Source organism: Betta splendens, chromosome 15, assembly GCF_900634795.4.
Source record: "Betta splendens chromosome 15, fBetSpl5.4, whole genome shotgun sequence".
NCBI lineage: Eukaryota > Metazoa > Chordata > Actinopteri > Anabantiformes > Osphronemidae > Betta > Betta splendens.
Window position 1 is genome coordinate 16,296,851 of NC_040895.2, and position 20,000 is coordinate 16,316,850.

Consider the following 20,000-nt stretch of genomic DNA (forward strand, 5'->3'; position numbering starts at 1 on the left):
CTGGCAGCAGGAAGCACCGACAGCTACAACCCCCACCACACGCTGCTCCAGAAACCACCTCCACACATGGAGATAAAAGCTGCGGCATCATCACAATTTACGGCCGATTGTTGAAGACGAATCACACAGAACACACACACGCTGCTAAAAATATCCACGGTGATGCTCATGATCCGGGTTAAACCAGACGTTTAAAAGTGTTGCACAACACAACTTTCAGGATTCTTCTCGTAAAAAATAATTCACGTCTGCGGCTTCTCCCTCAAGGCCACAGGTTGAAACAATAACTCCTCTTGTGTCTGTTTGTCTCTCTGTTCACTCCAGTTCCCGACCTTGACTGAAACACATAATAGAAGACTTCTGTTTCCCTCATTGTGGTTCGTGTGGAAGGCAAAGGAATCGGAGGTTTACAGGTTCTCACCTGATTCAGCCTTCATTTTACTGTGAAGTTATATTGTGTACATTGATGCTGACGCTCAGCAGACATTAGTACAAACGGAAAAGAAACGCAATAATGTTATTTACAGAACTTGAACCAACAGCGTGTCTTTATTTGTGTCCCTTCACTGTTTAATCTCCACACGGATGAGTGACTGTCCCTTTAACTGTTTACTGTCATGTAGAAAGATGTGAAACAGGAAAACAAAAACACATTCATCTCGTGGACAAATCACTGGGCCTTTCATTCAAGCCGCACAAATGAGTCAGCTCACACTGTCAGCGGAGGATAATGAATGAGCAGCAAGAGAGAAAAAGAAATGAAAGAAATATGTAAAAGCAGCCACAGACACAACACGGGGCCAATGAGATGTTCGGAGTCGTGTTTATGCGAGTCTGAGCAATAAATAAAGCTAATAAATGATCACAAGGCGGACGAAAAGATGCGACGTTGCTGTTTAATGTGGACAATAAAAGCCACAAGATTTAAGTCGTCAGCAGTAAAAACGTGTCTGAATGTGAATGACGTGCGTTCGTCAGCGCAGCGGCAGCGCATGGAGGCGTCCGCAGACGCAGATGGACGCAGACGCAGACGGAGGCGTCCGCAGACGCAGATGGACGCAGACGTCTGCAGACAGGAGACTTTTTGGAGGCGTCCGCAGACGCAGATGGATGCAGACGCAGACGGAGGCGTCTGCAGACGCAGATGGATGCAGACGCAGACAGAGGCGTCTGCAGACGCAGACGCAGACGACAGGAGACTGTCTGGAGGTGCCCCTGTGTTCACGGAGAGGAGGCGCGTGATGAGCTGGGACTTTCCACGCGCTCCGGTCGCTATCAGCTCCCGGGCCCAGCTTTGGTTCCTGCGGCAGCAGCGTCTCCTGGATGAAACAAGTCTTCTTCCCGATGGAAAACCAAAGAGACGTCTCCGCGTCTCAAACTGGGATGATGCAAGAAGATGAAGCCAGAGGACGGAGCCCGGCCAGCAGCCTATTAGTTAATCCCTCTGTTTATGAAGTGGAGTGCAGCGTCTTACCTGATGATGGCAGCGATAAAACATATGCTTTTATTTCCAAGCAACTACTTGACCAAACAGAACCGAGCCAAGGACACAGCGCTGCTCGGGCCGGTTCTGGCTCTGTCACGCGCTGGGCCTCTAATAACCAGCGTCCATGGACGTCCTGAACAGACGAGATGAGCTTTAATGTGTGACCGGCGCGAAGCCGCGTCCACACGCGTGCGTTCCATCTGCTGGAAACACAAGGGTGACGGCGTGAAGGGAAGGAGCCGCATCGAGCCTGGAGACGGAGACGCAGCGAACGCTGGAGCGAAGCCAGTTTTCCGAGAGGATGAGTGACGGCGGGAGAAGAGTCAGATGGTGCGTGTTTATGTGAGACGGACGCGTGACGCGAGGAAAGAGGAGAGAGAAACACAATAAAAGCCCTAAAAGGTGACAGCCAGGGTGCTGCTGGGCCGGTTCTGCTGGGTCCGGGTCCAGTTCTGCTGGGTCCGGGTCCGGTTCTGCTGGGTCCGGGTCTGCTGGGCCGGTTCTGCTGGGTCCGGATCATTTTACTGACAGAGGGAAAGCTTCAGCTTCTGTGTCTTCCTGAACTTCATATTAAACACCTTTCATTTATTACACAGGCACGAACCCACGCAGACACTCACATTTGGCAGACAGCCGTCGTTCTTCTTCTGTGGTTTGGGCCGTTTTCCACTCAGCTCAGCCAGCAGCACGGTGCATTTGATGCCAGAGGAGCCTGCACCTTCTACGTCCTCCGTGCACGCGGCTCAGTGGGCAGCCTTGGTTAATGCCACTTAGCTAGCAGCTAGCAGCTAGTAGCTAACCGCGCGCGCGTGAAGGCTCATTACTCAGGCCCAAAAAGGCTCAGACTGAACGAACACACTGCCTGCGCAGCTTAAATGAACTCCGCTGAGCCGAGAGCAAAACACGACTCGTCGGGAATCGATTTTTGCTTTTCGCCTGTAATTTGGCAAACTGGGAATTCTCTCAAACCTGTTCAGTCAAAGCATTGCAGCATTTCCCAGTTCGGCTTCTGACACCTGGGTAACGTTTCACTTGGGAATATGTGGTTTCATCTGTCCCCGGGGGCGTGAGAGCGCGCTCTCGCTGCCGTGTGGTATTTGTGGGCCTGTGATTGACGGGCGACCCGTCTGCTGCAGCTTGACCCGCGGGCCGGGACCGGAGCGCTGACGGAGCAGCAGAAGCCAGTGCTCCATCACGCGTTGGGGTTTGACGTGTGGGTTCTTCTCATACAGCGCTCCAGCGACACGCGGCGACGCAAAACGGTGCGAGCCGCTCGGGTTCGACTTGTAATGTCTGTGGACTTCATTCAACACAACGCTGCTCCGTCCTGTGCTAAATTCCTCTCTATGTGAAAATGTGCAGACAATTATGACCTCATGGAGCATTCGCTTCGCTCCTCAGTCAAAGTCTCCCCACTATTATTATCAGCGCTCCTGCTTGGATCCTGCTCCTCCAGTCAACTCGCTCCAACAAAGGCAAATGCAGCATGGCTCCGTCAGCAGCGTGGGCGTCGTCTGCGTGGGCGTCGTCAGCAGCGTGGGCGTCGTATGCGTGGGCATCGTCTGCGTGGGCGTCGTCAGCAGCGTGGGCGTCGTCTGCGCGGGCGTCGTCAGCAGCGTGGGCGTCGTCTGCGCGGGCGTCGTCTGCAGCGTGGGCGTCGTCTGCGCGGGCGTCGTCTGCAGCGTGGGCGTCCGCACTAGGACGTATGGACAGGTGCGACTGCTCCACCTGCTCTGCATTAAAGACCAGACAGTCCAACGTCAGCGGCTCTGGTTCTGTTGGCGGACGGAGGCGGTGGAGGGTGGAGGCAGCTTGTTAGGCCGCATGGCTGCTTCCTGTGTAGCCCAGGAGACGCTTCGTTCGACAGACGAGGGGATCGGTACGAGTAGCTGGTGAAAAGGTCCAATGGACGCCGGCCGCAGTAAAATCAATGTCAGGCGTCACTTACGTGTGATTTAAGACCCGGCTCTCGTCGCTGTGCTTTGCTCATCAGCGCGTGACGTCAGCGACAATGTTTTCCTCTAATTTCCCACTAATGAAGTTAGAGGAGAATTAGGTCCCAATTACTGTGCTCCAGACGAGGAAAACTGCTGAAACACTGGTTTGGTTTGAGAACCACAGAGAATAATGAGATACTAATATGAGACAGGACAATCATTAGCAGCTAAACAGTCTTTAGCAGCTTCAGCAGCTGGTTGTTCCCTTTGCGTGAGTCTGATCGGCTCCTGTACAGTGAAGGGAGGAAGCGGCCGGCTGGTGAGGAATCATGGGTAATTGGAGGGAATTAGGGTGCTGCGGTTCTGGGGTGAGCGGTTCTGAGGACCCGTCGTGCTCCATCGCTCTGCGCTGAGTGGCAGGTTGCACGACTCCACTGTGGACCGCATCATTTCCACGAGCACCGAGAGGCAAGTTCGGCCGTTTCCCACCACTTCCTGTAGCCGGACTCTCGCAGGGAGGTAAAAGTCGGCATCAGCGGTTACATGAGAAACCAGCATTCATCAGGTTTGGAGTGGAAACACAGGCCTTCAGCAGGATGAAAAGAACGAGGACGCGATGACAAATTGGGCCGCCAACGCTTTAACAAGCAGCACAAAGGCAGACATTCCAACGGCGAGGGAGCATGGAATTCTGGGAATGTCCTAATCAGCAGCGCTGATGGCCTCCAGATAAGACGGATAATCAGCGACAGGGACGAACGGGCGTTTGCAGATGGAGGAACGTGCAGGGCCTCTGCTGCTGTTTGATGTCTGATTGGCGCTGGAGCGGTGGGAGGAGCGCTCGGCTTCAGCTGGAGGTGAGCGGCGGCAGGAAGGCGCGTCTGCCGCGTCTGCAGCAGCGTCTGCAGCAGCGTCTGCAGCAGCGTCTGCAGCAGCGTCTGCAGCAGCGTCTGCAGCAGCGTCTGCAGCAGCGTCTGCAGCAGCTTCTGCAGCAGCTTCTGCAGCAGCTTCTGCAGCAGCGTCTGCAGCAGCGTCTGCAGCACCTTCTGCAGCAGCTTCTGCAGCAGCGTCTGCCGCGTCTGCTGCGTGTGGGTGGTCAACTTCACACTCGCTCCCAAAGGAGCGTCTCCATTCGCCTAATGAGATTCATCAGCTGGTCATAATCAGTTGATTTGAGGCCTGACGTGCGCTTCAACCTTCTTCAGACGCCGAGGTCGCGGTCGCGCTCAGACACAGGCTCCGCCCCCGTCATGTCAGCTCACAAACAGCTTCCTGTCAGCTGGAGGACGGCTGCTGTCTGCCTCACATACAGGTTCCCAGCAGCAGCAGAGAGGCGACTACACTGGGGTCACTGTCTTGGTGTGCGTTTCAGTTGTCGTCCACCTTGTTGCCAGTCTCTGTGTTGCATCGCTTTCTCGGACTCAGCTGTGCCCAACAACAGCCAGCAGACGCCCATAGACCTCATCAGGATTGTGTTTCACAAGTTGCAGTTTAGACCACTTAGTTGGAGAAACACGGTCAGTGAGAGTTTAATGAATGGTGAACGTCATCAATGAGAGTTTGAACCTCTCTGAAGTGAGTGTGTTGTACTGTTGTGTTGTACTGTGTTGTACATACTGTGGTGAACTTCAGAGCCTTTCAGCCAATGTGATTTAATGACAGCTTGCGCTTTCGAAGGCCACGGTCAAATAAAAGTGCAGAGCCTCAGGTCCTGTTGATTAATCTGAACTGTTCATGTGATGTTGATGATGTATTTCTTGCCGTAAAGTCCAGCGATGACTCAACATTTGAGTCTTTATCCAAAGTGAACGGTCACACGAGCGTCTTTAAATACTGGTGGCCACAACACAAACACAGCAGCACCGGAGGAGCACACGTGCCTCCGCACTCGCGTCTAAGCTATGCCCAGCTGCTGCACGTTGACAAGACAGCAGTGTGTGTGTGTGTGTGTGTGTGTGTGTGTGTGTGTGTGTGTGTGTGTGTGTGTGTGTGTTGCATACTTCCTCAGCTGCCTGCTGTGATTCCGGGTGCAGCTGCTCCTCCGATGGAAGGGACGGACGTGCAAGCGCTGAGCCCCGCGTGGCAGGAACTAATGTGCGGCCGCGTTGCACTGGGACGACGAGGGATCGCGCTCTGCTCTAATGTGCATTTGCGTGAGCTACAGTTACACGAGTGTGATCTGATTGCCTGGGTGTGTCGTCATCACAGGCGGATGCCGTTTCCATTCTCTCATTATCTGATTCATGCCTTATAAATCATATAGTGTTGCACTAAGCTGTGCAATAAAGGTCAAAACCTCCCAAATTCAATTTGGCCATCTTTCTATTGACTAACAGAGTTATGAAAGCTCTCCACACTCATACTTCAGAGTTTTCGATTGATTTCTCAAACTGCAGGCGTCAACTTTCTTCCATTAAGTCAAATCTTCTCCTCAGTGTGACAGCGTATCTGAGGGTTAGGCAGGAAATTCAGACCAGAGCCATTGTTCCCAAACTGATTCTGAGTCTGTAGAACGTTAGAGCAACTGTTTGAGCATTTAGTGCTTTTGTAACCTGACCTTTAGAATAATATCTGAACGTAACATTAAGGCTTCGAGCTCAGCAAATCATTAAGGCCTTCCATCAGCTAATCATACAGTAACTGTCCCAGCACTTTCCCCCATTTATTAATTTGAAAGCCAATGCTCCATGACACCAGCTCCACGATAGCGTCTCTGACTGAGAGACAGATTTTTTAATACAAGGCACTTAGGCTGAAACAACGTTATTAATAGCAGGACTTGGACCGTGACAGTGTTCCTTCAGCCTGCCAAAGTCAAAAAGCAGCAAGACACAGCAAAGATGGCGTGTGTGTGTGTGTGTGTGTGTGTGTGTGTCCATGGAGATGGAGAGAATGGGAGAAAGCAGTGCGTCAGTGCGTTTGTGTTTCCGTGCAGGATGAGCGTCCATGCACGTGTGCAGAGTGACCCTGTGTGTTTGTGTATGTGAGTGTGAGAAGGGGATGGTTTGATCTTGTGTTGGAGTGTGTAAAGACATTTTCCATCCATTAGAGTGGCTTCTCTCCCACACACACACACACACACACACACACACACACACACACACACACACACACACACACACACACACACACACACTTGAAGGTGTAAGGAAAATCTCATGAGTTCCAACTAGTGAATGCACTAATTATGTAATCCTTCTCATGACATATTGCGTTTCTGTTCCGTGTGGACATGAGTGAGCAGCACCAGCAGAACCGGGCCATATGGTTCTAAACCCAGAGACAAACGGGTTTCCACTCATTCACAGGCTCAACCACCACAGCTTTATAAACCTGTCAAGCTGCTAATACTGGGTTTGAGTCCACCTGGTCCCAGGTGTGAGCGACTGAGGAACCGCCTTCTGGCCCGACGTGAGGGGAGGTCCGGTCCAGCGCTGCCTGACTCACGTCATTATGTTTAATGACACCGGCAGAAAATCGAGCTGCAGCTTCTAAACAAACTCATATGTCTCTTACATTAACCTTGTCTGCTGGACACAGCTTTGGAAACTGCTGTGCTCATGTTTCCAATCATGAGGAACTTCTGGTGATCAGATGTTATCATCACTCTTCGCTTTCCCATAAGGACCAGGATGAAGGACAGAGAAGTGGGAGAGACATATTTGGCTTCTCTGTGTATATTTGCTCCCACTGCAGATCCGATGGTGCTGTGATTTTTCATACTAAACTAATTAAAGGACCACTCACTCCACAGTCGGGACAAACTGCTCTGTTTGGTGCCGACTCCTGTTCTGGATCAGGACTTCAGCTCCATTCCTCAAATGCAAATGAGCTCTCATTTAATTGTTCTAGTAGTCCCTTTGGAAATGGATGTCAGCAAAGTTCCTAAAACGTAAGTAAATGCAATCACCGTCTCCCTGGAGGCGACTAATCTGCGCAGTAAATGTTTAATCACGGCTGCATGATGTGGCTGCGAGCAGCCTGCAGCCTGGCTGCGGAAAAGAGCAGTACGTAATGGAATATTAGCGAGTCTCGTGTCTGGCTTACTACTGTGGCTGTGTTTCATCTGGCTGGAACACACACACACACACACACACACACACACACACACACACACACACACACACACACACACACACACACACACACACACACACACACACACACACACACACACAGTGGTGTCTGCAGGCTGCCTGTGGTCTGGACAACCTCACAGGCTGTGGTCAACACTGTGGTGTCTGGGTTATACACAATTTACACTTGTCTTCAAAGACGCACAAACGCACAGACGCCGCGATGCCAAGTGGAGCCTGCGGCAGCGTAACGGCGCTCAAGTGTATTTCATTGTCTTTCAGCGGCGGGTTAAGAGTCACACACAGCCCGAATTTACAAATGACAGATTTGGATCAGAGGGTTTTACAATCTGTAAAATGTGTTTGGATGATGAAAAGCTGTGAGACGCCAGGAGACGACAAGCAGCAAACACAAACAACAAACAACGGGGAGAAAGTGGCTAAAAATACTGCGACCGCTGTTTTACAGTTGCTGTTAAATGAAATGCATTTTTAAATCTTTACAGTCTGTCTGCTTCAACACACGCGGTTCTGAACGCAGCATCACAGACTCTGGAAGCAACACTTGAACGTCCTGGGTCCTTAAACGCAGCGTTCTGCAGCCGGCTCCTGTTTTCATGCCGACGTCAGGTTTGTGTCTTTGCGTTTGGTGGTGACATTTTAAGGCAGAGACTGGTCAAACTGGTGAAGACAGACAGACTGTGGCCGCGTCTTTGTAGACGCTGGTCTGTGACCGCTCTCTGCCACAGACGAAGCGGTCGCAGCCGGACTCCTGCGGCTGTGGTGTGAATCAGCTACGCATTCCTCAGCGGGAAGGCGGCGGCTACACACACACACACACACACACACACACAGTACCTTGATGCAGCATAAAGCTATATTTGAAACCCTGCAGTAAATATGTCACCACCACCTGCTTGGAGGGTAAAGCTGCTCCTGGGTTATCGTCCTCAGGGGCCAAACAGTAACGAGGGGGGGGGTTTGTGCAGAAGCTCGGTCTGAGTAACGGTAAATGATCTTGCGTGGCCTTTGACCTTTGACCTCTCGGAGCTCATCCCCAGGGCCCACACGGCAGTGGAGGCACATTCAGCTGCGTGTGTTTTCGCTGGTTCTCCCTTTCAGCATCTGGAACGGATTCCCGCGTTCCCGGCGCTTATAGCGCAGCCATCATCATCATCATCATCCTCATCATCATCAGCGGCAGGAACGCGCCGACGTCCAGGGAGCTCCCAGCCCCCGGCTCCCCTCCAGGAGAGGCCCCGCTCGGGGTAGCGGCAGACAGGGGTCACCAGCGTGATGGATGGAAAGGCCAACGTGGCACCAGGAGGGACTGGGGTTGCCAGGTCAGCGCACGCAGACCCCCTCTCTAGCTTTGCTTCCTGCCGCCGGCGAGGCAGGTGAGGCCGTGCTGACACCGGCTGCATAAACACCTCGCCTAAACACGGACGCACCCTCAGAAAAGCCACGAGGCTTGTTTGCAGTCGCGTCCAAACACTTGTTAGCACACAGTGAAGCACTTGCGGTGTGAAGTAAACATCATAAGTCTCAGCTAATGGTTGCCATGGGGAAATAAAAAGGGGCAGAAGGGCACGAGGCGCTGGGGCTCACAGCCGTAGATCAGTGTTCAGTTAAACAGCTGGATGTGAGCCTCCGCTCAGCGCTTGTTTGGGCGCGAGGCTGATTCATTCACGTCTCCGCGTCCTGACTCAGCTGTGCAGCGTGTTTTACCTCCTCTTCCGTAATGACTGTACGCGCTACTGTACTGTCAGTCACACGTCCATTAACCTTAGGGTCACAGCTACAGCACGGGCCTGTTGCTGCGTCCTAGGATGAGAACAACAACCCCAATACAAACAGGAAGGCCAGAATTCAGCGCCTGCCTGTGGCATCTGGGAAAACACCTGAACCGCTCTGAGGAAACTCAGTGTCCAAACAACCTGTACCCGGGGTTTTACCCAGCTCTATTTTCAGTGAATCACAAACTCAACATCAGCAAAGCGAAGGCTCCCGATGTAAAAGCTCTGTCTCGTCAACAACCGGCCCCTTGTTTGGACAGTTTCTACAGACTGGCCTCGATGACCCGTAATGCCAGTAGTGAAGGAAGCGAGGGGCGAGCGAGGGGCGAGCGAGGGGAGGAAGTCACCAAACGCTGCTGCCGGCAGTTATTTACATGCACTGAACGGGTAGAAGCGGCTCCATCATGAGTTCATTCTCTGCACTGGGAGGACAGGATATTAGATACGAGCTAATTTATTGTTATGGCCTTGGAGGCTACTCCAAATCCGGCGTTTGGACTTTTCGTCAATGCAGCAATATGAGTCACAGAACCAAATGAAAGTGTGACTCATTTAATGGGGCAGTAAATATCGCGTGTTCACTCAGACAGATACTGGAAACGGTGCTTCCACGCCAGGAGAAGCCTCCGCGTGCGCTCCACAGCGGAGGATGAGCAGGTCCCCGGAGGCAGGAGCGACGCGGATCATGCAGACAGTTTCACACTAATCTGCAGAGGTGCGATGGTGCGTTCCTGCACCGGCTGCAGAGTGGGAGTGGAGGCGTCTCAGTCACACCTTCAGCATCAGTAAATCCTCATCAGCAGATGATCACAGCTCAGGTGCTTTAGCGTTAAGATTGATACAGCACCATGTAAATCACTGATTCCCTGCTAGCATCCACCGCTAGCGTCCACCGCTAGCATCCACCATATAACCACCAGCTACTGTCATCATTCTGTGTTCTGTAATTCACTCCACTTGAAAGTTCACTTGTTTATTTCTTACAGCATTAAAAAATGAATACTGTTGATTTGATTAAGCTCAAGACTTCAGAGCAAAGTAGAAGCAGATCTGTCGTTTCCCGCCTGCGACTTGGCAGCTCCATCGCCTTTGAACAGCTCCACCGGCTGACTCACGGTGAGGGACTCGAGGCAACAGCTGCTGGAAGCGTCAGCCGGCGACGCACACACACGCATGCACGCAAACTGAAACGACAGCGAGCTGCAGGGAAACCGACACGTAAACACACGGACACGCACCACGAGAGATACAACACACAGGTTCACAACAGCAGCGGTTTCACTCAAAACATGCTTTTATTCTGAAAGGTCAGACGGAGCCGCTCATTCTCCTCCAGGAAACCCACAGCTAACCTGCAATAAGATAAACACACACACACACACACACACACACACACACACACACACACAGCGTGTGCTCACAGACATATTAAAGACTGTAAGTATGAGAAATTCATTAAGCGGCGCTTCCCTCCCGCTGCCGTCTGGCTCCGCTACGTCTCAGAGTCTCACACTCATTCATTAACATGTTAATTAGAAAATTCATCAACACAAACAATGTAGATGAAAGGACAGCCCCCTGGTGTCCCTGCACAACAACACAGCCCTCGGTAACAGGAAGTCAGCGACACACGCTCATTACGCTCCACGTGCAGTGCGGCCGCACGCTGTTCCTCACATCATCACTGCAGGTTCTGCTCCGTCACATTTCACTGGCAGGTACTTAAAACTGGAGCGTGTGAACGAACTCGACCGTTTCCAACAGCAGCCGGCGAAGCACAAATGAGCATTTGTCCACTGAGTCCATATTTGTCCTGGTGACTGACAGGACGTCGGAGGCACAGGTTCTACGCGTGGGGCTGATGCTCATCTCCACAGCCCCCGTCGGCAGCAGCGCTCCCCTCCTCCGCCTGCCTGTATTAATAGTCTGCTGTCCAGTCAGTCAGGGCTCGGTGTGACCCAGTTACACGTAGGAGCATGTGGGCTGACGACCAGCAAACTTAACCTGAAAGTTCCCACTGTTTTTACAAGATCATCATTTTGTTGTTGGAGCTGGTGAGAATTTTATGAACGTAAACTGACTGAAACTGAAAAGAACTAAAATAAAAAACTCATAATAACACATGTATGAACACGTTGACTGAAATGCGACTGTACGACAAAGTTCAAAGGTCACGGCTGAAGTTTGACATCTTTGGCCTTTAAACCAACTGTGTCACTGACCTCTCTCCTCTATTCAAGTCTCTGTCTGCTCGATCTCTTTGACTTTGTGTGTTAAAACCAAGAAACTCAATCCTTGAACAGAAAACACGTCTACGTATCGTTTTGTGGAAACATTTCCAGACTCCTTGAACAAAGCAATCGGATCTGGAGCATTGTTGATGTTACGCAGATGGAAACAGGAGCGATATGAGAGGCCTGGTGGTGAGAGTGACCAGCTGCCGCCTCACTCCAAACATTATTCTTGTGATATGACCTGAAGAAGGACCCCAAAGCTGCAAGATTTAGATCCAGTACAAAGACCAAAATACCTTAAGAACAGATTTCCACCACGCTTTGTGTTGGGCCCAGAAATAAAAGCGTGAGGCGACCTTGGTCTGAAGCCTGGTCACAGCCCAGGGTTTCATGAAAGAAGAGCTTCTGGCCGCTTGCAGAGCTTTTCAGGCTCTGACAATAAGCTGCTGCCGGTGACAACAGCTCCCGCTGGTTCGTTCTATGCGCTCACTTTGAATAGTCTGAATTGAGCTTTGAATAAAAACGTTTGTTGGACGAATAAGAGGAAAAAGGCACCTGTCTCTGAAACCAAACCATCTGATGTGGACTGAAAGTCAAAACCTTCTCCACGTCCGGTTCCGACTGTGACTGCGCGACCGTGTCTCTAACGACACCACACTCCCCGCTGCAGCCACAACCCGCTGCCTGTGGCCAAAGAAGCCACAGTGTCTCATCTGAGCGTGAAACCGCCGTCCGCCGAGAGCGCAGGTGTTCGCTGTGGAGCTTCACGCTGATCAAACCCTAATTACCTGCAGCACTGGTGTTTTAGCAGCTCCCAGCTCTTCACTGGTCTGTTCCTCCGTGGCTTCCAAGCCGTTCCTTCTCACCAGAACCAATTTCCTGGTGGTCGACGGCTTGGGTCCTCTTCCAGAGGCTTCACATCCCACTAATTTGTATTTACACAGCGTTAGATGTGAGAATCCTGGAATGTGCCGTTGTTTAGAAATGGCTCCAAGGGACATTCCTGACTTGTGTAACGCTACCATCCTCTTTGTCAGATGTGCACTGACATTCCTGTTGCACTGTGTCGGTCCATGCAACAAGCGCTGGCACAGACGCTGCCAGCTGTAGGCAATTATGATGAGGGACAGGAAGTTCACAGGCCCGCCAAAGTAAGAGGGATTACGGAACATCGGCGCTGCTGGAAAAATGATTTACAAAATTAACACAGATGCTGCATCAAGCATCAAGAAAGATGTACAATTATTCACGAGCAAAACTATTTATAGGATTTATTTGAAGTAGAAAAAGTAAATGCAATTTTTGTGTAATTTAAGATTCAACTCCAGAAGAGATGAGAAAAAAAGTCTAAAATGAAAACTTTAATAAAGCGTGAGGACGAAAAATAGAGTAAAGGTAACAAGGTGCATAAGCTACAGCACACACACACACACACACACACACACACACACACACACACACACACACACACACACACACACACACACACTTTTCAGAAAGTAAATGAAATGTATTTTCAGCAGATGAAAGCTGGTGTTGTGGCTTCTCACTGCTACGACTGCGGGTCTAATGATGTTTACAGGTGCGGCTCCTGCTGCATGAGAGTCCACGCGCGCTCGCTCAGCCGGACGTGCATCGATCTCGACCCGGCAACTTCCTACAGCGCCAGCGAAAGGAGCTGGTGGAAGGAAACCCGCGGAGCCGACAACTATTTCTGGACTCAGCTGTCGCTCCGTGGTGACGGCGGCATCAAAGAGAGTCAGTGAGAGCGACGGCCGGGTCCTCGTGGATGGAGGACGGCTCCGTATCATTGGGCCCAACGCTGCTCACAGGCGGAGCCGCTCTCTGGCAGAAAGCAGCTCCTGTGGTGCAGGAGCCACCGTCCAGGAACGCAGCCGACACACGCATGCGACTGGAGGCCGTCAGTCAATATGGAGGCGGACGTTTTGAAATGTCACCAGGAATCAGCTCTCCACTTCCTCCAGCAGCTCAGCCAAATGTCAGCGCTAACGCTGGAAGCTGTGGAAGCTGTGGCGGGTCCGGTGTGAAACCTGGTCCCGGGCTTCATTTCTCCACCGTGAGAAGAGGACGAGTGGAGCACGCGTCGCTCTGACGAAGCGCAGGCTGCGGTGACATTTGTAAAAGCACAGCCAGTGCTGGTCAGCCTTAATGTCAGCCTGATAAACTGCAACAGGACAATAAATGACCGGCGCAGATAAAAGAGACGCGGGCCCTTAAATGTCCACGCCACCGGCTCTGTGAGCGGATGATGCGTCTCTGATGCAGACTCACAAACAGAGGCGAGCGACAACAAACCGACAGCGCGGCTGCAGCCTGCTCCCCCCAGGAACAGACCCCTGCTCCCCCCAGGAACAGACCCCTGCTCCCCCCAGGAACAGACCCCTGCTCCCCCCAGGAACAAACCCCTGCTCCCCCCAGGAACAGACCCCTGCTCCCCCCAGGAACAGAACCCTGGCTGCAGCAACGGACCCCTGGCTGCAGCCTGCTGGGCCCAGCGGCACCGCCCTGCATGGGTCTGTGCAGAGCCGATGGACACAAGGTCCCCGTCAGCTTCAACATGAAGCAGAGTAAAGCTAACGTGAACGTCAACTCAACCAGATACAGGAAAACACAACAGAGAGAGGAGGACACTTAATTTCTCAGTTAATCTCAACCTTTAAAGAGTCTGTACATGATCATCAAAATGATTGTTATTATAAACTATATGAAAAGTGGAATAGTTGCTCCAGTGAATCACCAGGAAATAAATACGACAGCGTTCTATAAAACGAGCCAAAGACAAAAGTCGCACCAGGAATCCATCATCTCCCTCATGATTGTTTTCTAAATTGAAACGATTGTGAAGCTCAAACGTGCTTAAAGTAATTATTTATCGTATTTGGGAGGTGAGAGCAACAGACGTCAGCAGCGTTTCCGTCTCTGATCTGACTCAAGTCGCAGACGAACCCCAGTGTTTGTGAGCTGCTAAATGTGAGAGGTTCTGGGGAGAAACTGGACTTTAAGGATCCACTCACTGCGCTCTGACCCGTTTAGAAGCAGGTGCCGTAGAAGCTTCACAGTCGTCTGGGGCAACATTTAAATTAACATTCTGTGAACTAATTATGTGGCTTCTTCAGAAGATGATTCATTTAAGTTGTTTAGAGGCTGAATATTTATAGAAGGGCTTATTTTTAGTTTTTAATTATTTTGCCTGACCTTATAGAAATCTGTTCTTACTCTGAGGCGAGAGATTTGTCAAACTAAATGAAATAAAGCTTCTGTGTCGGGTAAACGCTTTCTCCAGGGGTAAAAACTGCAGGAAAGCAACGAGAACCGTAATCCCAGTCTGAGTGAATAGATGGAATCTAATGTAGGATTTGAGTGACTTTGACTTTGCAGCAGCAACAAGCTTATCAAATAAAAAAGCAGGCTTTCACGACTTTCACAAAGCAATTCTGTTGACTTCACGGAGGAAAAGGGGCGAAAATATCTTTATTCCCAGATAAACATAAATACACGGCGTGCGCCTCGGCCTCTGGGTTCGATATCAACGGGAGCAGAGATCAAGGCGTCTGACGGATTAGTGGAGTTATGAATCCAGCGAGCAGCTTGGGACCTCGCTGACAGAAGGTCAGTGCAACAACCGTCGGCTCCAAAAACACAGGATCTCACGCCACAAACCCAGCAAACGCACGTTAAATGTGTGATGTTTACAGTGAAGGAAAGAACAAATGAGCCCCTGCACAAACACCTCTAACGCCTCAGCAGTGGTTTGATTGACAGGAGGCCTCATTTACAGCACGTCAGCTCAGAGACGCCCACAGAGACATTCATTCACTCTCAAATCGACTTTCCAATATTTCAGGGATTTATCAGCTGAACTGTGGCGAGTGTCACCGACGCGAGCGCGATCAGAGCCGTGAGCTCAGCGTCCGTGGGCGTCTCTGTGGGCGCTTTTTACTGTCACTCAGTCGATGGAGACGCACAACATGTAAATAAAATCTACAGTACGCGTTAAAAGACGCTCAGCAGTTATTAGTTTCTCTCATTTCTCTCACATTTAAACATATTTGGTTTTTGGTTTCATATGATATTATAACAAGTTTGTCTGAAAGCACAACAGTGGTTTTATAATGTTTATTATGAATTTTATTGCCAATCTTGGAGAAGACTCATCATTGATCTAGAAGTCGGTACTTTTAACAAGTTTTCTTACAACAATGGCCACAAAGCTCAGATTTGCTGAATCAGTTTGCAGCAGAGTTCGTGCAGAGTTCAGCTCTGAGACGTGAACCGGCAACAAGTTATCAAATGATTCTCCTTGGAACAAAACCAAAAAAGTATTGAGCAAACAGCAAAACGTCCTTGACGCGCATCACATCAGCCTGAACATCGCCTCAGAACTGCGTTGGTCCGGCCACTGTTTCCTCCCATCACTCAAAGCGCTCACAGCCTGTGGTCGGGCTTCGCAGCTGGGGCTCAGATCAGCAGATTTCCAGTAAGAAATCATGTGCTCCCTGAAGTGATTTCATATGTAATTGCTTTTATTGACTTGGCAGCTACAAACTGGCAGTCGCCCTCATCGGTTATTGAGCAAACGCACCAGGCATGAGAGAGAGGGGAAGAGTCGAACAACGGAGCGTCAGCAGCCGCTGACGGCAGGACTGGAAGCTGGATCTGAAACTGAGCCCTCGACACGTTCCAAGCTTTGAATCACTGAACCTACACCTTCACTTCATGCATCCCGCTGCTGTAACACACCAGAGGAAACGGTGACCGAGGAGGGACACACTGAACATTTCTGAACATGTAAAATACCTTAAAGTCCACACAACGGAGCGCTGAGTGTTTACCAATGGATGGCTGTCGCCATGGCAACACAGCGACCCGTGTGGATGTGGGTTCGACCGACGGACGCCGGCTGCGTCATCTCCAACCGGACGGCACCGAACAGCTGATGTTGGACTGTTAGAACGAAGCTCAGGACGGTTCCTGACTGTGGGTGAGAAGGTTTTGATCTCCACTCATTTACTTCCAACTACAGAGACATTGAGGAGCAGCTGCATCACTGACAAAGGCAGGTTTATCTCATCAACGCGTTTCTTAATTAGGAATAATAAAAGTGATTCATATTAGAAAAGCCGTCACCGCTTCACATGCACCAACTGACTCCATCACACACAGACGCTGCCGGAGACGCGAGTTGAAAGGACGTCTTGTTGGCCGTCGTTTTCAGCAATTACTTCAAGAAGCAACGGAAGAACATTTCTACAAAAACATCCCAATGCTTTTGTCATCGGCGTGATTTCAGCGTCTGCTGTTTCGGATGAGAGGACGCTGAGGAGTCGGACACGCAAGTGGAGAGACTCCCACCATGACATACACACATGCTCACGCACACACACACGCACACACACACACGCACACGCACACGCACACGCACACGCACACGCACACACACACGCACACACACACGCACACACACACACACGCACACGCTCTCACACACACACACACACACACACACACACACAGCTTGTCGGCAGCCTGTCACGGGGGGAACATCTGTGACACTGTTGTGGTCACAGTTATTCTCAGACTTCAATCTTCTTCCATATTTTTCCAACAAGTTCCCATAAATAAAAGCAGCGCCCACTCTGAAATGCAGATTGCGAGCTGTCAGTGCGTATTATGCCGACACTGTGTTTCTCCATTAGAAGCCAGAGTATGTGACATATTCCCCATATTCCCATAAACTTTGTTTTTCTTCATCAAATCCACGCTGAAAAACGCTCCGCTTTGTTTGGGCAACTGAAACAACACTGACTGCGGTTCACAGCTTGGACAGTTTGGTTTCCACTCTGTGCGAGTTTAAAATCATTTTGGTTGGAAAATTGGACCAGGAATTTATCCCACATCCCGACCAGAACATCCCAGTTCTGAACTCTGGATTTGATTATTTCCAAACTAGACGTGATGATCAAACCAGTTTAGTACGTCTTGTTTCTACTGGTCCAAATTGAAGAGCACACATTCACGGTTCTGGACTTCTTCAGGTTATTATGCAGCTTTGGATGCAGAGACACCTGCCCGGTTCTGGTGCTGCAGCAGAGATGCGCCACTCCGACTGATTGGAGGGCGGCTCCAATCACGCTGCAGACGTCTTCATCAGGTCTTTGAAGTGCAGCCTAATTGTGGGGTTTGATGGAGGCTGTGATCAGAGACGCAGCGTTCCTCTTCAGCGCGCCGCTGTCGGTTCTGTTACAGTTTACGGGTCGAGACTGGGCCAGGTTCAGAAAAGACCTTTGCTTATTATGGGACCAGGTTCTGCAGGAAAGTCCGACACAGAGGATTATCTGGAGCTTCTTGCTAAGTGATGCCCTCCAACCTGAGGTGCCCATTGAACGGAACAGCGAGCAGGATTAAAGTCCAGCAGCGCTGACCCGGCCCGTCCAGACCCAGCGGGCCTCTCCTGGCTGCGGTGCGGTGCTTAGAGGCCGAGCCGCCCCTCAACGCGCCGTTTACCACAGGAGCGCTGGCTGTAACTCATCGGCCGGCCTCTCTGAACCCCCCCCCCCCCCCCCCCTCCTCCCCCACAGCTTTCTTTCCTTAACAAGGTCAGAAGGCAGCGGAGGAGAAGATGTTTGTCATGTGGCTGTCATGGCGCAGAAGCTAAACATGCTTTGGTGCGTGTGTGTGTGTGTGTGTGTTTCTGCAAATATGGAAAACCTATTGTGGTCGAGGATGTAAAGATGAGCTCATGGTGAACGGGGGTCTGTGCTCATGTTGTGTGGTTACGTTTAAGGCTCCTCTCAAAGCAGCGCTGATGCTGATGCTCGTCTTCGTCCTCGTCCTCATCGTCACGCTGTCTGAGCTCCGGGCGGCTCTGAAGCCTCGAGGCCCCATGGAACGTGTGCAGGACGAGCCCTCGGCTGAGGAGAGGCCTGATGATGGAGCGTGAAGCAACACAAACGCCGCCTCCTGTTGTTTGCTGGTGTTAGCGGCGGCGCCAGTGGCCTCCACTGTTTCTGGGGCGCTTTCCGTTCTTCAGCTGGCGTCTCGTGTCTCCTGCTTCCTGGTCTCACGTGAAAACCACGCGTTCTCCCCTGAAACACGCAGCGTCTCTGTTCCACACACTCCGAGTGCACGTAAAACGCCACTGCGACAATGTCAGCGTCTGCACCTGCACTCACACACCAGTGAAAGCTGCCGTCCCGTCTGTGGCCGCGCAGAGAGAAACGCAGATGAACACATGAATGAATGTGATGTTTGAGTCGTCTGTGTTCAAACACGCAGCTCCACGGACGCGTTCGGGGCCGTCGCAGGACGTAAGTGGAACACCTGCACAGGCAAACGCTGTGTAATTGCTGGAGATCTTTGTAATGGTGGCATTTGCTGCTAACCTGCGCAGATGGAGAACACGGAGGTTAGGCCGGCTGCAAAAGGAGGGCTGAGCGTCTAATGGACCATAAAATGGCAAGTGCATTCAAAAACCCATTAGGTTTGTGAACCCGGTGCTGTTATTGTGCTGGGAATGATCGGGGCTGGAGGAGTCGGGCTTGCAGGACTTAGATGAGATCAGAAGGAGGAGGAACGTGGGTCTGAGCCGAGCGTCATCTTTAGCCTTCGCTTGGTTACAAACTACCGCGTGTGGAATTAGATGGAGTTGACATTTAGCAACTGTACAACACGGGATTAGGAGCAGCACTGCTCCCACACTCCCCCTCGCACTCTCTCTCCCCCACAGGCCGGCGGGCGAGCGAGGTTTGTTGTTCACAGGTTTTCAGATTCTCCTGATGCCCAGGAACAGGAGCGTTTATGTTGTCTCTCCCGTTGATGTCAGAGCACAGTCAGGTGTAGTGGACAAAGCTGCAGCAGCTCCAGGTCTCCGTTCCTGCGACTCGTCTGGTCGCTCTCCATTTACACGCAGGGCGTGATCTTCTCCAAACAGCTGTCTGCTGGTGTCAGGCTGGTGGCTGCGCTGGCTGCAGGCATGGGAGAAGGCTTAGCTAGACAAAACAGAGACTCAGCCTGCATTAGGCTCAGTCCCGTCAATGGACTGGGCCCAAATCCTACACAGCGCGCACGCACGTGCACGCACACACACTCGCACGCACGCACGCACGCACACACATACAAACACACACATGCACACACACACACACGCACGCACACGCACGCACACGGACGCGCGCACACACACACACACGCACACACGCACGCACACACACACACATGCATACACGCGCACACACACACACAAACGTGCGCACGCACGCACGCACACACACACACACTGCAGGGCTGTGAGCGCTTCACACACACATGGATTCACAGGAACATTCTCTCTCCTCTTGGCTCAGTCCCCCCTTGTACAAGCTCTGGTTGCTAAGGGCAACGCCCGCACGAGGGGGTAAACTTTGTTTTGTGCAGAGTCACACAAATTTACAGTAATTATGCATACGCAAACA

At 51.4% G+C, this 20,000-nt stretch overlaps 1 protein-coding gene across 3 annotated transcripts in view; it reads right to left on the bottom strand.

Moving 5' to 3' along the window:
• Window positions 1–20,000, bottom strand: part of kcnq5a (potassium voltage-gated channel, KQT-like subfamily, member 5a) — a 47,223-nt gene that overhangs the window by 19,318 nt on the left and 7,905 nt on the right. The gene's annotated exons all lie outside the window — the stretch shown is intronic.